The following is an 18,073-nucleotide window of genomic DNA, read 5'->3' on the forward strand; positions in this document are numbered from 1 at the left end:
TTATTTTCTTATTTTTTAGTGGTTGAGATTTTTTGGTTTTTTTCTATTTCGTTCATTAGTTCGCTTTCTAAAGTTCTTTTGACAGAGTATTGCTTATTCTTTGAGTTAGTGTAGATGTAGAACTTCGGTTAGTTTTTAAAATAACGTTCAGGGTCAGTGGCACTGATTGGAGTTGAGCGAGTTGGTTTGGGTTTTTTTAGAGGTTTTTGTGATTTGCTGCGTGTGTTTCTCCAGGGTTTTCTTTTCGTTTGGTTCCATTTTTCTGATGTGATGAGAACTGTTAGTGAAAAGAGTGTTGTGTGTTTTTTTCGCTGGCAGTCGTTTGGCTGGTGGAGGTATCTTGATGGTTTTGGAAGACATTGGTGGGAATTCGATGCTGTTTGTTTTGTCATTGCATTTAGGAATTGGATTTTAAATGTAAAATTCTAAGGATAGCTATCTTTAAACAAAACGAGTAGATGTGTAGAAATGGGAATAAACTTTTATTTTGATCTATTCGATCTCTATTTAAAATTTAACAGGTAACTTAAGTCATGATATATTCCAATAAGATATTGTATTTTTCAAAGAGCATTGTGTATGTTGATAGATATATCAATAGAGATGCTAAATATAAACACAGCTCAAAGGAAATTTTAAATCTAGAAATGTGTTGCGAATCTATGCAGATATATAGATCAAATTATTAAAGGATTGTAAATGTAAAGTGACATAAATCCATACAACACGTAATACAAGTGATACCGTATAGATCTTATGATGGTATATTATAGGAAACGGCTATAAATCTAGTACATCACTATGATATAATATCTAAAACATTATAGATATGGTAACTGTAAATACAACAACATTATTAAAAGTAGTTTAAAAGAAAGGATGGTTTTGTTTTTTACTTGGCAAAAGCAGGGGTTTTATTATAAAAACTACAAATACAAATGATAGAAAGGTAGAAATCTACTTGTAAAAAGATCTCATGAATACATCAAGATGGATATAAAAATTGAAAATATTAGAAAAAAGAAGTTGTAGCAGTAGATTTGGTACATGATAAAAATAATGATTTATCTCTATGATGTGAATAATAGATATGTGATATGTAATGATGAATGGAATGCATCAGTATAAACGGTGACTATAAAAGTGAATCTAATTATGCAAGCTCTAAATATAAAACTATTTCAATAGAGTTGAAAAGAAGGGTTTTTTGGTATTTGTTTGGTTAGAGATGGGATTTTTTTTGGAAGAATAAAAGTATGATAGAAATCTAAATGGAAGTCGAGAAATATACAGTCAATATATAATGATATTGCTAAAACCACAAAGTATGAATAAATACAGATAATAGGAATAGGCATAATAGATGGTATAAAGGACGTAACACATCACTGTCCGGTCTAAATATGCGTGTGAATAGAACTAGGAAAACTAGAACTATCAAATTTATTTCAAGAAGGCATGAAAGAAAGGGGGCTTATTTGGTTCTTGTTTGGTAAGAGGCAGGTTTCTGGCATTTATTTTTAGAGGAGTTTTTGGGGGGGATGGCCCCTGTTCTTTTTTGCCGCCTTGGCCGCCCGCAGGCCCAAGGCGCGCGGCGCCCCCGGCTGGGGTGGGCGGCAGTGCTGCCGCCTTGTGGGCAGAGCGCGGTACTGCAGCCCGGCGCCGCCGCCAGGCAGCCCTCTTGGGCGTGGCGCGTGGCGGAGTTTGTTTGACCTTCTGAAAATGGCGGCGAAAAGGGCGGGAAAGCGGAGGACCCTGGTGTGTCTATCCGGACTGCCTGCACGGAACACGGACGCCGGCGCAGCTCCGGCGGAATTTTTGTGGCGTTTTAGGTGTACCCAACATGGGCTGTGGGGTCAGCGGCGCCGTGGGCGGGCGTATTTTGGCGTGTTTCGGACCGGCATGTGAGTAACCGCCTCTCTCGGCCGAGGGGGCCTCTCTCGGCCGCCATGTTGGGAGTGGCGTGTCACCAATGTCGCGGGAGTTTGTTTGACCTTCTGAAAATGGCGGCCAAAAGGGCGGGAAAGCGGAGGACCCCGGTGTGTCTATCCGGACTGCCTGCACGGAACACGGACGCCGGCGCAGCCCCGGCGGGATTTTCTCTTGCGTTTTAGGTGTACCCGACACGGGCTGTGTGGTCAGTGGCGCCGCGGGCGGGCGTATTTTGGCGTGTTTCTGACCGGCATGTGAGTAACCGCCTCTCTCGGCCGAGGGGGTCCTCTCTCGGCCGCCATGTTGGGAGTGGCGCGTCGCCAATGTCGCGGGATTTTTTTTTTTGACCTTCTCAAAATGGCGGCCAAAAGGGCGGGGATATCGCGGACCCGGGAGTCTGCCGCCCTGTGGCCAGAGCGCGGTACTGCAGCCCCCCGAGCCAGCGCCCTGCCCCTCGCCGCTGGCTGCCGGGGGCGGGGCAAGGGCGCGGCTGCCGAGCGAGGCAAGGGCGAGGGGCGGGAGCGAGGGGCGGGCGGGGCGGGAGCGAGGGGCGGGCGGGGCGGGAGCGAGGGGCGGGCGGGGCGGGCTCGGTAAATGGCCGGGAGGGGTGAAAGACGTTCAGGAGTGCAAAAGGGACACGATGGCTGAGAAGAATGGCCGGGGGGGGGGGCGGCCCGGCGGGGCCGCTTTCGGCGGGCGGCGGAGGCGCGGTCGTAGCGCTCCGCGGGCCGGGGGCAGCGAGCGGGGGCGGGCGAACGCCGTCGGAACGGAGCTGCACCCCCCCCCGAGCCCGCACACGCGCCTCTCCAGGAAGCGACGGCGGGCCGGAAAATCCCGGCGGGGCGGCGGCGCTGCCCGCCCTTTCTGCCGCCAGCTTTGCAAGGTAAGACCGTCCGCCCCGCCCCGCCCCGTCCCGCCGCCCTCCGGTGTCTGTAAACAGACGGACTCCCTCTGCCTTCCCACTTCTCCGTGCTGGAGAGTGGGAGAAAGGTCCGTGCTGCTTGCCGTGTCCTCGGTGGGCAGAGAGCTCTGACCTTGCCTTGCATGGGCTGCTGAGGATTGGATCCTTGGGGATGTGCTTGGATGCATTTAGTGACCTTTACAGATTTCTTTCCCCGCTTTTTTCAGTTCCCAGAATCATGGAAGAATTCAGGTTGCAAGGGGCTCTAAAGATCACCTCATTCCAAGGCTGCTGCTGCCGTGGGCAGGGACGTGCTTCCATAGAGCAGCTTGCTCAGAGCCTCATCGCAGAGCACCGACGGGCCTTGAGCACTTGCAGCGGTGGGGCAGCCCCGGGACCTCTGAGCAACCTGTGCCCTGTGCCAGCCAGGTGCCAGAGGAGGAAGGAAGCCCTTCCCACCTGGAGCAGAGGCTGCGTAGCCTTGTGTCACCGAGCGTGTGAGACAGAAAGGCCCTTCCTTTCTGGAGGGGTAACAACACTCAAAGCTCTTTCTCGGGACGAGCAGAGCAATGGAAGGCCAAAGTAGCCTTCAGTTCTTCCAGCAGCTTTGGGAACAACTTGAAGGAGGAGCAGAGCTGGCCTGGTGCCTGCCATGGCTGTCTGTCTTCTTGGCTGAGGCTTTATAAATGAGGCGCTTTTCTGTAGTTCCTTTTCAGGCATGACGTGCAAGTTGCCCCTAGAAGTCCAAAGGCAGCTGTTTTCTTAGCAGAAGGAAGTCAGGAGGAGGCAAAGCCAGCAGCTAAGTCTGGATAAAAAACTTGGCTAACCTCTTTTCCCCCCCTCCTCCAAACAGGCAAGTGTGAAGCACTCAGCAGAGATCTGCCCGGGAGGAAAAGCAGAGCCAATCTCTGAGAAGAAGGGACGTGCGAGCTCTGGCGAGGACGGCTGCTCCCCCTGGCCTTGGTGTGGGACCTCCTGAGCTGCCATTCCTGTGGTGGGAGTGTTCCTCCTCTCCTCCGGCCAAGCCAGAGACCGCCTAGGGAAGGAGCAGGTAAGGTTGAAGTACCGAGGTCTCCCAGGTAAGAAGTGACACGGCAAAAGGAAATGGCCTCAACTTGCAGCAGGGAAGGCTTAGATTGGATTGGAGGGAAAATTTCTTCCCTGAAAGGGTGCTGAGGCGTAGGAGCAGGCTGCCCAGGAAAGTCCCCATGCCTGGAGACATGTCAAGGATGTCAAGATGTGGTGTTTAGGGACCTGACTTGGGGGGGCAGCAGCTGGGCTCGATGTCCTTAGAAGGCTTTTCCAACCGCAAGGATCCTACGGATCCTATGGTTCTGGAAAGCCTTGACCCCTCTGGCTCTAGCACAGCACCTGGATGCTGACAAAATGAGGCTGGTCCTAGAGCCTGGAGGTCCCTGTGCCACAGGGAGAGGACAAGCCGGTGTCACCTGCAGGGAGGGTCTCGTCCCCAGAGAGCCGTCAGTGACTCCGTCCCTGCCCGGGGCTCTGGGTGCGCCCTCGGGGGGCGGGGGACGACACCTGCCCTCGGGTGTCCCTCTGGGCACCTGGGAAGGGAACCAGGTCCATCCGTGCGGCAGCTGCAGGGCTTGCAGGCTTTGGGGCTTTGCAGCTGTGTGCCTTGTCACAAGGTGGCAGGGACGTGACACTGCCTGGCAACGCTGCTGGCCTCGGATCCTTGCTGCTCTCATCCTTATCCCATATGGATTTAGCAGCAATCTTCTGTCTTTGCTTTCAAACTGTCCTTGGGAGAGTTCCAAGAGAGGGTCATTAGTTATTTCAAAGCCTACATCTTTTACCTCTTGGCACTGAAGAGAAAAGACACAAACCTGCTTTGCATCCTTCTGCCTGGAAGTCATTGTGACACACAGGGAAGGGAGGAAGGGGCTGGCCGGGGTCAGCCTCTGCTGAGCCTCAGCTCTGGCTGCTCCTGCTCACAGGGTAAAGCCAAAAGCTGTCGTGATCAAAAACGCAGGCCGCCCTTCTGACCTGAGTCACAGGGGCCGTTTCTTCTGAATGAATCAAGGTGGGAAATCATTCTTGGAGCTTCAGAAGAAAAAAAACCCCAAAACCGTAGGTACGTTTGTAAGAGTGGGTATGTACGTACATTTCCTTCGATGAAGAAGAAAATCTTAGAAATATCATGTCACGTCTGGCTTCCTAGAGAAGATCCTGACCTCTGGGCTTCTGAAAGCAAATGGCTGTGCATTTATAGGAGCGTTTCCCTTCTTTTTATGTGCCTCCCCCAGTCATCTTCTACCCTTGCCCACGGCAAGGAGAGTGCGGTGATTTGGCTGCTCCGCTCTGCCGAGGTTGTTGCAGGCTGTGTAGCAGGGAGTGAGGCCTTTTGTGGCTGCTCATCAGACATTTTCCTACAGCCTTCTCCCTGCAATGGTAAAATGAGACTTGTGTTAGCGAGCAGTCAAGTAGAGCAGGTAACATTAGAAAAGAATTGTTTCTGAGCTGCTGTTCACTAGCACGTGTTTCCCCTTTCCGGCAGAGCGCGCATCATTGCGGGCTTGGGATCGATTGAAATGCGCTAAGGAAACCAGCTCTGGGGAGGGAGGGAGGGAGGGAGGGAAATGCTCTCTTAACATGTGCCAATTCTTCTGTCAAACTCATCAGGGCAGGACAGCGTTCAGACTGAAAGTGTAAGAAGATGTGGAGGGAGACAGAGAATCTGACAGGAGCACCGGACTCACAAGTGCACGAATTTTGCTTTTGGCTTGGATTCAAACGCAGAAGTTGTAAGGAATTTGGGAAGGAGAAGGGACATTTCAGAAGGAGAAGAAGAAAAAGAAGTTGTTGTTGTTGTTACAGCCCTGGCAAAATCTTTGGTTCTAGCTAATAAAGGAAGCTAGTTGAAATAAAAAAAAAAGAAAAAAAAGTGGTTTTTTTTTTTCCTTCGCTGTTGTATTCGTTGGTGGTTCGTTATATGGTGTGTTGTTTTATTTCTTGGTCTTATTACCTCTGTGTAAATAGTTTTTTTGAGTGAAGCTAACTTTCTGGACGGGTTGGTTTGTATTTGAGGTAGGATAAATTTCAAGAGGTTTCTTTCCTAGACTTCTGACAGGTATTCCTGGGATTTTGGTTTTGTTTACTGTGTGTATCAACAGAGAGATTTGGTAGGGCCAGCTGGGCTGCTGGAGTTTTGGGTGTTAATTTATGAGATGGCTTTTGTTCAATGCAGTTTTGAATTGTTGAAAGGGTTTTTAATGTAGTGGTTTTAAGGCGGTCTTTAAGAATTGTTTGTATCGTTTCACGTTGTTTGTAGTTGGTGTACGATCAGGGATATGGTGGAACTTCTTGAACGTTCTGGTTTTAGCGTTCCTAAGTTCCGATTTCTTTCTGCTTTGCTGTTTTGTTTCTGGTTTTCTTTTGGGGGACAGGGGCGTTTGTAGATGGTGGGTTTCTAGAGGCAATGTGTCTTTCAATTTGGGTAGTGATATTTTTTAGTATTTTAATAGTTTCGATTTTTTTTATTTTCATGCTTTTAATGAGTTGTTTTAAAATTTGGAAGATAACCTTTCTAGATGATTGGTTATTATTTGTGAGTTAGCCTCAAGGTAGAGCTTTGGGGGCTTTTTTTAGTAATGTTTAGGGTCAGTTGTAGGGTTTTGAGTTTAGTGAGTTGGTTGGATTTAATTTTTCATGGGTGTTTGTTTTGACTAGCAGTTCTGTCATTTTCCATGTGTATCTGAGTTTTTTGGGGTTTTGAGCCATTGGTTGAGGAGGAAGTTTATGATGAGAATGTACGGAGCTTTTGGGCTAGTTATAGTGGGATTTCAAATGTCTTGACAGTTCGGTTGATTTGAGTTTTTCTTAGGGTTAAATGTTGTGGGGTCTTTGTTCTGTTAGTCCTAGAAATAGGTTTGGTTTGGATACGCTGCGATGGGATGAGCGTGGGCTGCGTACCGGTGCTGCCGAAGGCGCGGTATTTGTGTGGTTCTGATGCGTTGGGTTAATGAATTGATACGGTCTAATATATAGATTAATTAAAGTAGAAATAAATATCAATATAAAAACAAATATAAAATGATAGTGGTAAACATAAATATAGAAAACAAATAGATAAACACATAAAACTATACTATATAGTATATTATTGTAACAGATGCTAATCTATAGAAACGATAGTCTATTATATATGTATACAAAGATATATAAAGATCGGTTGTAAATATAAAAATATTTAGATAGAGTTAAAAGGAATTGGGGATTTTTTGGGATTTTTTTTATTAGGTTATAGGCTGGGGTTTTTTTTCTAGATAGAAATAATATAAAAATAAAAATCCAGATCTCCAAATATATAACGCGTATACCGATCTCTCTAAATATTGAATATAAAGAAATAGAAGTAAAAGAATATCTAGGATATAAAAATACTATATATCTATTATTCTATTAAAAGGTATTCTCTCTAGTATGTATAATACCTACAAATGTAATAAATAAAAATTATAAAAGTAAATGTGAAGAGAATGATGAAAAATGAGATGATTTTTAGAGTTTTAAATATGGTTTAGATAAAGGGGTGTCTTTGGTTTTTGTTTGGTTAGAGGCAGGGGTTTTATTTGAAAGAATAGAAGTATTATAGAAATGTGAATCTTAAGATAGAAATCTATCATAAGTCTAGAAAGAGAAATGACGAAACTATGGATAGAAATTGAAATCTAAATCTATGTCAGTAATATGAAGAGTTGTAGTATAGAATAGAAATGACCTTATGTGGCAATATAAATGAGAAATGGGAATAGAAATAGAAGAAGATGTAAATATAGTTGGAAAGAAAGGGAATTTTTTGGCTTTTGTTTGAGTAGAGGCAGGGGTTTTATTTGAAATAACACAAGTGTTCCAGAAGTGAAAATCTGAAGGCAGAAATAGATAATCAATGAATCAAAATACGTATAAAAATATAGAAATAAGTCCTCGGAATAGATGTAATGTAGAATATCAATTGATTTATAAATTGACATTGATAAAGAGAAATGGATCAGTAAGCAATACACATTATAAATAGAAATGTGACTATCAATAGGAAAACCTAGGGGTAAAATCTATTCAAATATTGTCTAAAAGAAAGGGTTGGGGTTTTTTGGGCTCTTCTTGGGTTAGAGGCAGGGTTTTTATTTGAAATAATATGAACATAGATATTACTCTTACCTGTTTCTAAATATTGAGATAGATAATCAAGATATAAATATAAAACCTAAGGAAATAGAAATAATAGGAAGGGATGTAATATAGAATACAAATAAGAGTATACATTGATATACAGTTTAAATGTCAATGTGAACATGAACCTGAAAGATACAGTTTTAAAAAAGATTGAAATAGAGTTGAAAAGAAAGGGGTTCTTTTTGGCTTGAATTTGGGTAGAGGCAGGGGTTTTATTTTAAATAATGGAAGAGTTACAGAAGTAAAAATCCTAACACAGAAATATAGATGAAATATAGAAAGATATGAATAAAAAGATGTCAATAAATAGAAGAAATAGGAACAGATGTAAAATAGAATATAAACTTATAAAAAATCGGAAATTATAAATGTAAAAATAAACATTACACATCAATATACATTTGAAATATAAATGTGGATATAAAGATGAAAAAAAAATAATTTTTTTACAAATTTAAATGCAGTCGAAATTAAAGGGGGTTCTTTTTGGCTTTTATCCGGGTAGGGGCAGGGGAATTATTTTAAATAATGTAAACGTTACAGAAGCAAAAATCCTAACAAATATATACTTACTATGTAAAAATATGTATAAAAATAGAGAAATAAATTTAAGTACTAGGGAGAGATGTAATATAGAATAGAAATTTATTTATAAATAGAAATGTATAAATATACATCAATACGCATTATAAATAGAAAGGTGAATATTAATATGAAAAACTATTTTAAAAAATATTTACGTATTTTTTAAAAGAAATTGTTGGGTTTGGGTTTGGTTTGGTGTTTTTGGTTTTTTTTTTTTATCCTATTAGGTTAGAGGCAGGAGGATTTTTTTCTTCTTCCTGGTTGTTTTGGGGCATTTATTTCAGAGCAGCTTCTGGGGGGGATCGCCCCTGTTCTTTTTTGCCGCCTTGGCCGCCCGCAGGCCCAAGGCGCGCGGCGCCCCCGGCTGGGGTGGGCGGCAGGGCTGCCGCCTTGTGGGCAGAGCGCGGTACTGCAGCCCGGCGCCGCCGCCAGGCAGCCCTCTTGGGCGTGGCGCGTGGCGGAGTTTGTTTGACCTTCTCAAAAGGGCGGAAGAACGGAGGGCCCCCGGCGGTGTGTCTATCCGGAATGCCTGCACGGAACACCGATGCCGGCGCGGCCCCGACGAGCTTTTCTGTGGCGTTTCAATTGCGATGATGGCATTCCGATTCGCCTGCAGGGTTCGGCGTCGCGGGAAATCGTTTCTAGGGCTCGAGGTGGGTGTCGGCATTTTGATCAGGCAGCTGGCAAAACGGCTACGCCTTGGGGTCTTTCCGAGGGGCGCTGGGGGCGGGGCCGGGGCGGGGCGCCGTGTCGACGAGGTGACGTCATTCGGCGGCACTCTGCCTGCAGTTCGCCCATGCAGACGGCAGGGGGCGCTGTGCCGGCAGTGCGCCCATGCAGGCGGCAAAGGGCGCTGTGCCTGCAGTGCGCCCATGAAGACGGCAGGGGGCGCTGTATAAATAGAGTATTAAGTATAAACTATCTAGAAGAAGAAATAAAAGCTCGATGTCACCTGCAGCTGTAGAAAATTTCAGGCTCCCATGGAGGAAATAGTTTTCCTAAAATCATTACCGTTTTGGGGTTTTTTGCACTCCCCGGTAGCCTGAACGTTTCTACTGCTGCTTTTTTATCCTAAAGCCAGAATGGAAATCCCAGATTAGAAATACAGGGAAAGAAAGAGAGAAAGAAAGAAAGAGAGAGAGAGAAAGAGAGAAAGAGAGAAAGAAAGAAGGAAAGAAAGAAGGAAAGAAAGAAAGAGAGAGAGAGAAAGAAAGAGAGAGAGAGAGACAGAAAGCGAGACAGAGAGAAAGAAAGAAAGAGAGAGAGAAAGAAAGAAAGAGAGACAGAGAGAGACAGAGAGAAAGAAAGAGAGAGACAGAGAGAAAGAAAGAAAGAAAGAGAGACAGAGAGAGAGAGACAGAAAGAGAGAGAGAAAGAAAGAAAGAGAGACAGAGAGAGAGAGACAGAAAGAGAGACAGTGAGAACGAAAGAGAGAGAGAGAAAGAGAGAAAGAAAGAAAGAGAGACAGAGAGAGAGAGAGACAGAAAGAGAGACAGTGAGAACGAAAGAGAGAGAGAGAAAGAGAGAAAGAAAGAAAGAGAGACAGAGAGAGAGAGACAGAAAGAGAGACAGTGAGAACGAAAGAGAGAGAGAGAAAGAGAGAAGGAAAGAAAGAGACACAGAGAGAGAGAGACAGAAAGAGAGACAGTGAGAACGAAAGAGAGAGAGAGAAAGAGAGAAGGAAAGAAAGAGACACAGAGAGAGAGAGACAGAAAGAGAGACAGTGAGAACGAAAGAGAGAGAGAGAAAGAGAGAAGGAAAGAAAGAGACACAGAGAGAGAGAGACAGAAAGAGAGACAGTGAGAACGAAAGAGAGAGAGAGAAAGAGAGAAGGAAAGAAAGAGACACAGAGAGAGAGAGACAGAAAGAGAGACAGTGAGAACGAAAGAGAGAGAGAGAAAGAGAGAAGGAAAGAAAGAGACACAGAGAGAGAGAGACAGAAAGAGAGACAGTGAGAACGAAAGAAAGAGAGAGAGAGAAAGAGAGAAAGAAAGAAAGAGAGACAGAGAGAGTGAGAGACAGAAAGAGAGACAGTGAGAACGAAAGAAAGAGAGAGAAAGAAAGAGAGACAGAGAGAGAGAGACAGAAAGAGAGACAGTGAGAACGAAAGAAAGAGAGAGAGAGAAAGAGAGGAAGAAAGAGAGACAGAGAGAGAGAGACAGTGAGAACGAAAGAAAGAGAGAGAGAGAAAGAGAGAAAGAAAGAGAGACAGAGAGAGAGAGACAGTGAGAACGAAAGAAAGAGAGAGAGAGAAAGAGAGAAAGAAAGAGAGACAGAGAGAGAGAGAGACAGAGAGAGAGAGACAGTGAGAACGAAAGAAAGAGAGAGAGAAAGAGAGAAAGAAAGAGAGACAGAGAGAGAGAGAGACAGAGAGAGAGAGACAGTGAGAACGAAAGAAAGAGAGAGAGAGAAAGAGAGAAAGAAAGAGAGACAGAGAGAGAGAGAGACAGAAAGAGAGACAGTGAGAACGAAAGAAAGAGAGAGAAAGAAAGAGAGACAGAGAGAGAGAGACAGAAAGAGAGACAGTGAGAACGAAAGAAAGAGATAAAGAAAGAGAGACAGAGAGAGGGAGACAGAAAGAGAGACAGTGAGAACGAAAGAAAGAGATAAAGAAAGAGAGACAGAGAGAGAGAGACAGAAAGAGAGACAGTGAGAACGAAAGAAAGAGAGAGAAAGAAAGAGAGACAGAGAGAGAGACAGAAAGAGAGACAGTGAGAACGTTAGAGAGAGAGAAAGAGAGACAGAGAGAAAGAAAGAAAGAAAGAAAGAGAGACAGAGAGAGAGAGACAGAAAGAGAGACAGTGAGAACGAAAGAAAGAGAGAGAGAGAAAGAGAGAAAGAAAGAAAGAGAGACAGAGAGAGAGACAGAGAGACAGACAGAAAGAAAGAGAGAGAGAGAAAGAGAGAAAGAAAGAAAGAGAGACAGAGAGAGAGACAGAGAGACAGACAGAAAGAAAGAAAGAGAGAGAGAGAAAGAGAGAAAGAAAGAAAGAGAGACAGAAAGAGAGACAGAAAGAAAGAAATAGAGAGAAAGGAAGAGAGCGAGAGAAAGAAAGAAAGAGAGAGAGAAAGAAATAGAGAAAGACAGACAGAAAGAAAGAAAGAGAGAGACAGGAAGAGAGCGAGAGAGAGAAAGAAATAGAGAAAGACAGACAGAAAGAAAGAAAGAGAGAGACAGGAAGAGAGCGAGAGAAAGAAAGAAATAGAGAAAGACAGACAGAAAGAAAGAAAAGGAAAAAGGAAAGGAAGAAAAAAAAAAGGAAGAAGAGAAAGGAAGAAAAAAAATGAAAAAGGAAAAGGGTGAGAGTGAAAAAGAAAGCGCGAAAGTGGAAAAGGGGGTGAAAAACAGAGTGAAAAAAAGAAAAAAGAGTTGGAGTGGAAAAGAAAGGACATTCGGGAGGGGCGGTGCTGCCTAAGGTGCTTCCGCGCCCAGGAGCGAAGGAGCCGTTTGATCCCCTGGCGGGAGCGCCGCTCCCGGTGGCGGAGAACGGAGCGGTGGCTGTCAGTCCGAGACTCCAACTCCCGGCAGGCCCTGCGGCCGTAAAGCGCGGCGTCTGACGCAACGGCCGACGCGCCATATGAATGGCTGGCGGGCCGAGGCGGCCGCGTGCCGGGGGAGCGGGCTGGGCGCGGGGAGCTCCCGGCGCCTGTCCCGCGCGGGACGGAGCCGCGGCAGCGACGCTGGAGGGGCGAAGCCTCCGTCCGGCCGCCCGCACGGAGCCGAGCGGCGCGGAAGGGGCGTCCGCCCGGTGCCTCGGCCTCGCTCAGCGGTCCCGGTGGCGGGGGCTGAGCTCGGGCGGGGCGCGCTGCCGCCCGCCGATGGCGGAGCGCCAGGCGGTGCTTTGCTGCCGCGGGCCGGGAGCTGCAGGAGCCGCCCCGGGCGAGCGGCGCCGGGCGCTGCCGCGGTCACTGTGCGGCGGCTGCCCTCGGGCTGGCGGAGGCGCGGGAGCCGCCGAGCTGCAGCCGTCTCCCTCGGGCCGCTGCCGCTGCTGCGGGCGGGGGCGGACGAGCGGCTGCGGAGGCGGCTCCGCGGCGTGCTCAGCCTTGCGAGCAGAGAGCGCTCGACATCGCTGGCATGACACGGCTGCTGAGTGCCTCAGTGCTCGTGGCTCTTCCTTCCACGCAAACAGATGGAGCGGCATCGCTGAGCAGTAAAACACAGCGATGGCCCGGAGAATGGCGAGCGCAAGGAGCGCCGGGCAGGATCCTTCTGATGGCACAGGTGCGATCGGCAAACTCAGCCCCTTGTGCCCCTGCCCTCCCGACCCCCAGGGGAAATGCTCTCCAGCCTCGAGCTGCTGAGAGACAAAACGTGTGATTTGACACTAGGGTCCGGAAAAGGTTTCCGTTTAGATTAGCAAATGCCTCCATTGTTCTCGGTTACATCCTAGGATCGGTTTTAGGCAGTGACTTTCTACCGCTTGTCGGATTTTCTTGTGCAATGGTAAGAAAATAGGCAGGTCTGATACTGGTTTCGCTTTTTTTCTACTTCATGTTCCATGAGCTGCTTTTATCCAAGCAATTGTTTTAAAGTTCTACTGTAGGCGTTTCTGGTTCACTTTTTTTTTTTTTTTTTTTTCCTCTAAATCGGCAGTAAATATAGCTGAGTAAAATTACCTTGGTTTTCTTCCTTCTTAAATGTTTTTATTGATAATCCTATTTGAATATGCAGAACAAGTGGGTATGTCCTGTAATATATCCTAGCTTTTCTTGTTTACAGGGTACTCAGGAAATATTTTTCCCTTAGAGTCCCACTGAAACATTCTCCGTGCAATCTCCGTTAAGGTCTGTGTTTACAAATAAGCCACCATCAGCTGAGATATTTGCCTGTGTACCTTTTCCTGTCATTCAGAGCTTGCGTTCTGTGGTTTTTATGATAAACCTATCAAACTTGCGAAACTGTTTTGCAAGTCTTAACCGTTGAAGGCAGCAAGAAGTGGTTTTAAAGCCTGTTCTTGAGCAGACGAAGGGAAAAAGTGTGAATTTGCTGCTGAACTTGTCCTTTTTCATTTGACTTGCCTTGAATTATTTAGGAAGAGAGAGAACTAGAAAAAAGAGAGAAATAGAATTGGTTCTTGAGCCCTCCTAAAATGCTCCCCGTGATTCCGTGTGGAGCCAAAGTGAAGGGTTATGGAACAGAGCCCCTGTGCTTTAGAAGGAAATCAATTTCAACCTGATCTCCACCCTGAGTCTCCCTAATTTCTGTTTTTAAAATGCAAACTAAGTTTAGGAAGTGTTGGGAGTTAGTATTTTGGGGGAGAAATGGCAGTTGCACAAACCGTTCCATTTCCCAGAGGCTCTGGGAAGGATTCATTTTGTAAGCGCTGTAACTGCCATCGGTTGGGGGTTCGGGGTTGGAATGTGCACTTGCCCTCCTATAAAGCACTCGTTCATTTGCATTTCAGTGCCAGGAGTCTGGAGAAACTGGAGAAGAGCCCAAGAGACATTTTTCATCCTGAGATACAAAAGGTAGGAAGTGACTTTTTTTGGTTTGGTTCTTTTTCTTTATGATTTCCTGGAAATAGAAGTAATTAAGTATAGATCCTACTGGTTTGTTTCTTCCAGTAGCTAATAAGAATAAGAATAATAATCTAATACTACTTAAACTGTCTCTTTATCCATTGAACTGGCCATTTCAAATCCAAACTTCTAAACACCAATAAAAGCATCATCCTTGTAGAATCTTTAATAGGAGGGGGCTAAAGATGCTGTTTTTGTTGACAGGATTTATTGGTTCTTGAAGGGCAAGAGGTGAGTACAAGCCTAACTACTTCTTGCTCACAGACCCGTCCGGTGAATACGGCTTTGTATTTGGATGGGCTTTTGATGACTTCTAAATCAATTGCTCGTTACAGTAAAAAGAAGTCATGTTTTTTTGAACCTGACAGCAAAAATAACTTGAAGCACCAACTTAATAATAATTGATCACCCGTCTAAGTTAATGATTTTATGCTATACTATCAAAGTTTAAAGGTAAATTATTGTGTAGTAGGAGATGGTATAAAATGTATGTTCTAACGTGTAGGATGTATGCAAAGATTAGAGGAAACAAATTTTTATGTCTTCTGTTTGACTGTTCACCAAATAATATTTGGTTTTATTTTCCTGGGATCGGTGAATTTTAAATTTGGAGTCCTCTATGCTAAGGATGGTCAGCTTACAGGTGATGAAATGTTCAGTCATGGTGAGGTTTTCACCTTCTCCTTAATTGTTTTGCTCATCTGAAAAAAAAAAAAAAAGGCAAGTTAAAAAAAAAAAAGTTATGTTTATTATTTGTTACCCTGTTCTGTCCGTTTCCTCAGTATTTGCTGGAGCTCTGCTTTCCCAAGCGTTGGGTAAAACAAGCTTTGGGTTCCTTCTGTCCCACTGGGTGTTGCCCAGTTTGGTTGCATCTGGTGAAATTCAGCCTGAGCCCTTACAGAACCAGCTCAAACCAGGTGAGAGCCATTCGCAGCTCTCTCAGGACACCCGGAGGAGGATGGGTGACGTTTCTGAGCATCTGGCAAGTGCACTTCTATCAAAACTCGGCCTGTGCAATTTCTGGGGAAAACCCTTCTGTATCCTGAAGGGTTCCTCAAAGTCTGTTGAGGATCCAGTTAGCAGTTGCTCACCTGGATGGTTCCAGCTCCACAAGCTAACACTTGTACTCTTGCCCTGTAGTTTAGATCTATTGTAGTTTTGTTATTTTGCAAGATTTTACGTCTTTGGACAATAACGTGCATTTCACTCTTTGGAACCTCTCGGATCGTGCTTTGGTGCAGCACCACCTGATGGGACACTTGGCTGCTGTGCTGAAGGGCTTGGTTACTGGAATTGTAAATCCCGGAGAGTTTGTAAGTCTTCTGTCCCCAGGGAGGTGTCACGCTTTGTTCACCGTTGCTCTGTTTGTCGGGTGCTGCTTCTCGTCGGAGGTATTAACTTCAAACTGCCCTGTTCTTTTTTGAACTTTTTTTCCTGGTTCTCTCCGTAGGGCAGGGAAGGACTCTCGTATCCCGGTCGTCAGACTCAGCGCTGCCCGAGAAGATACAGAGACTGTAAAAATCATAAGAAGCAACTAGGACTGCAGAGGAAACAAACTGGAGAGAACAAAAGGTGACATTGTTCTCCTTAGCCTGGATTAGAAACATCGACTGCGCTTTGATGCCGGTGGCTGCCAGGGGCTCGTTAGGTCTCTTGAGGCAGGTGTAGGTGTTCACTTGTAGGTTCTATTTTTTGGCAAAGGACCACGAGAGAAGTTTATTTATAGATCCAAATAAACATTCATCTTATCTGAACATAACCTGTCATCCCCTTTCTGACATTAAGGACTCCTGTATAAATACTTGGGGGGGTTTTCTTTGTCGTTTCTGAATGGTTCCATTTTGCCGGCTACTTGAACAAATCTGAGGGGGTTTAATTGCATACTGCTTCCTTGAAATTCTGTTGGTCTCTGCTTGGAACCCTTCTTGTACTGCTTAATGAAAGACTTCGGATGGTGTTTTCTTGCCTGTTTGTGTTTAAGGTCGTGCTCTGATGCATTTACAGAAGCCATGGCAGGAGAGAGTCAGCTGCTGGAGAAGAGGAGACAGTACTATCCCTGTGCAGCACGGAACTGTGCTACTGCTGTGTCATCAGCTGTGTCTGCACTGAAAGTAGCCACCTTCACTTGTAGGTAGCTCCTTGGTGCTTTAGGACACGCTGAGGGATTTATTCCTTTTGGGATCCACGATGAGAATTCCCAAGAGAGGTAGTAGTAATAAGGTCTGAGATTGGAAAAAAGCCTGTGTCCTTGGAATGTTGTTGTTGTCGTCAAAAGGTAATTTTTCCTTCTTTCTTAGTCAGTAGTCAGCTTTTTGCTTTATTTTTTGTGGTATCAGTATTTGATTGTTTAAAAAATTGCTTCAAAAGAACTGCAGTGGCTGGCCACCAGGACCTTGTTCAGATTTGCCTATTTGCTTGTAGCTAAAACCTTTCCATATTGTTTATCATTCTATTGAAGAAACTGCTGCCCAGTCAACTAAGAACTGAACATCTATCTGTCTAGGACATGGGGAGAGGATTTAGGTCATGTCTTTGTTTCCAGAAAAAAGTTCCAGTGTAGTTTCTAACTAGAGGAAAAGAGGGGGGGGGGGGGGGGGGGGGGGTGAAGACTCGGGGCTCTGATGCCGTTGGGGGCACCCCGAGGTGCCCAGGAGAGGGAGCCCCACTGCGGTGCAGGAGCAGGTATGTTATCACGTACTAGAGAGCAAATTAGAAATAGAAATATGAAAATTATAAGTATAAAAATATTTTTTAGATCGTTAAAGAAAGCGGTTTTTTTAACTTGTCAATAGGCAGGGTTTTGATGATAAAAATGATAAATACAAAGAATATGAAGGTAGAAATCTAAGTCTAGAAAGATATCATAAATACATACAGATAAAGTTTAAAACTAGAAGAAAAAATCAGTTGCAGCAGTAGATACGATACATAATATAGATAATACTTTAAATACATGTCTAGAATTTTATAGATATTATAGATAATTATTAATAGATTGCATCAAAAGAAACGATAAATAGAAATGTGAGTATAATTACACAAAGTATAAAAATATTTCGATACCGTTTAAAAGAAGGTGTTTTCGTGTATTTATTTGGTTAGAGATGGGGATTTTCTTTGGATTAATAGACGTATTCTAGAAATATAAATCTAACTGTAGAGAGATCCAATCGATAGAGGAGGCTATTTCTAAAAACACAACCGAACGCCGCCGCCTTCGGGGGAATCGCACGAGCTCGGCCGAAGCAAGGCGAGAGCGGCCGACCCTGACGGCCTCGAGCGAACCGAGGCGAGGCTTCCGAGGCTGCCTGAAGCGAAGCGAGCCGAGCTCAGGCGAAGCGAGCCTGCTGCTCTCGTGCGCGCTGCTTAGCGCCAGTGCGCTCCCAGCCTAATGAGCTCCTGCCCGAGCCCGCGCTCCCGGTCGTGTCCGCGCCGTGGCCGGGCCGCCCGCGGGACGCGGCAGCGGGAGAGCCCCGAGCCGGGCGAGCTGAACGGGAGGCGGCGGCGCTTGCCCGCCCGCCGTCGGGGAGCCGAGGCGAGGCGAGCGGAGCCGAAGAGGCGAATGCAGGCGCCAAGAGCCGAGTTGAGGCGCCAAGAGCCGACTCGAGCCGAGCGTCTCCGGAGCGAGCCGAGCTCCGCCGAGCGCCGCAGCATCCCGGGTAGGGCGAGGCGCCGGGCCGGGCTCGGGGTGCAGCCGGGGCTCTGGGAGGCTTCCCCGCCTGTCCCTCTCTCTAGCCCTCCTTCCTTCTCCCCGTATTCGCCTTCTCTCGCTCCCTTTCCCCCATTCCCTCTCCCCCCGCAAAGCCGGCTCCTTCCTGTCCTGTCCCTAGCCCGCTACTCCCTTCTGTTCGCCCTGTCTCCTTCCTCTGCCCAGCCTCCGTGTACCCTCGTCCCGGGCTTTCCCTTCCCGTGCCGCTTTCCTGCACAGCCCGAGCTCCC

At 46.0% G+C, this 18,073-nt stretch overlaps 1 long non-coding RNA gene across 1 annotated transcript; it reads left to right on the forward strand.

Annotated features, from left to right (window-relative positions):
- The first annotated feature begins 12,208 nt into the window (after positions 1 to 12,208).
- Positions 12,209 to 16,530, forward strand: LOC143693433 (uncharacterized). Its single transcript, XR_013181131.1, has 3 exons — positions 12,209 to 12,836; positions 13,335 to 13,399; positions 14,020 to 16,530. It is a non-coding gene; the product is annotated as an uncharacterized LOC143693433 (long non-coding RNA).
- The last annotated feature ends 1,543 nt before the right edge of the window (positions 16,531 to 18,073 follow it).

The sequence above is a fragment of the Agelaius phoeniceus genome, chromosome 2 (genome assembly GCF_051311805.1).
Source record: "Agelaius phoeniceus isolate bAgePho1 chromosome 2, bAgePho1.hap1, whole genome shotgun sequence".
Lineage (NCBI taxonomy): Eukaryota > Metazoa > Chordata > Aves > Passeriformes > Icteridae > Agelaius > Agelaius phoeniceus.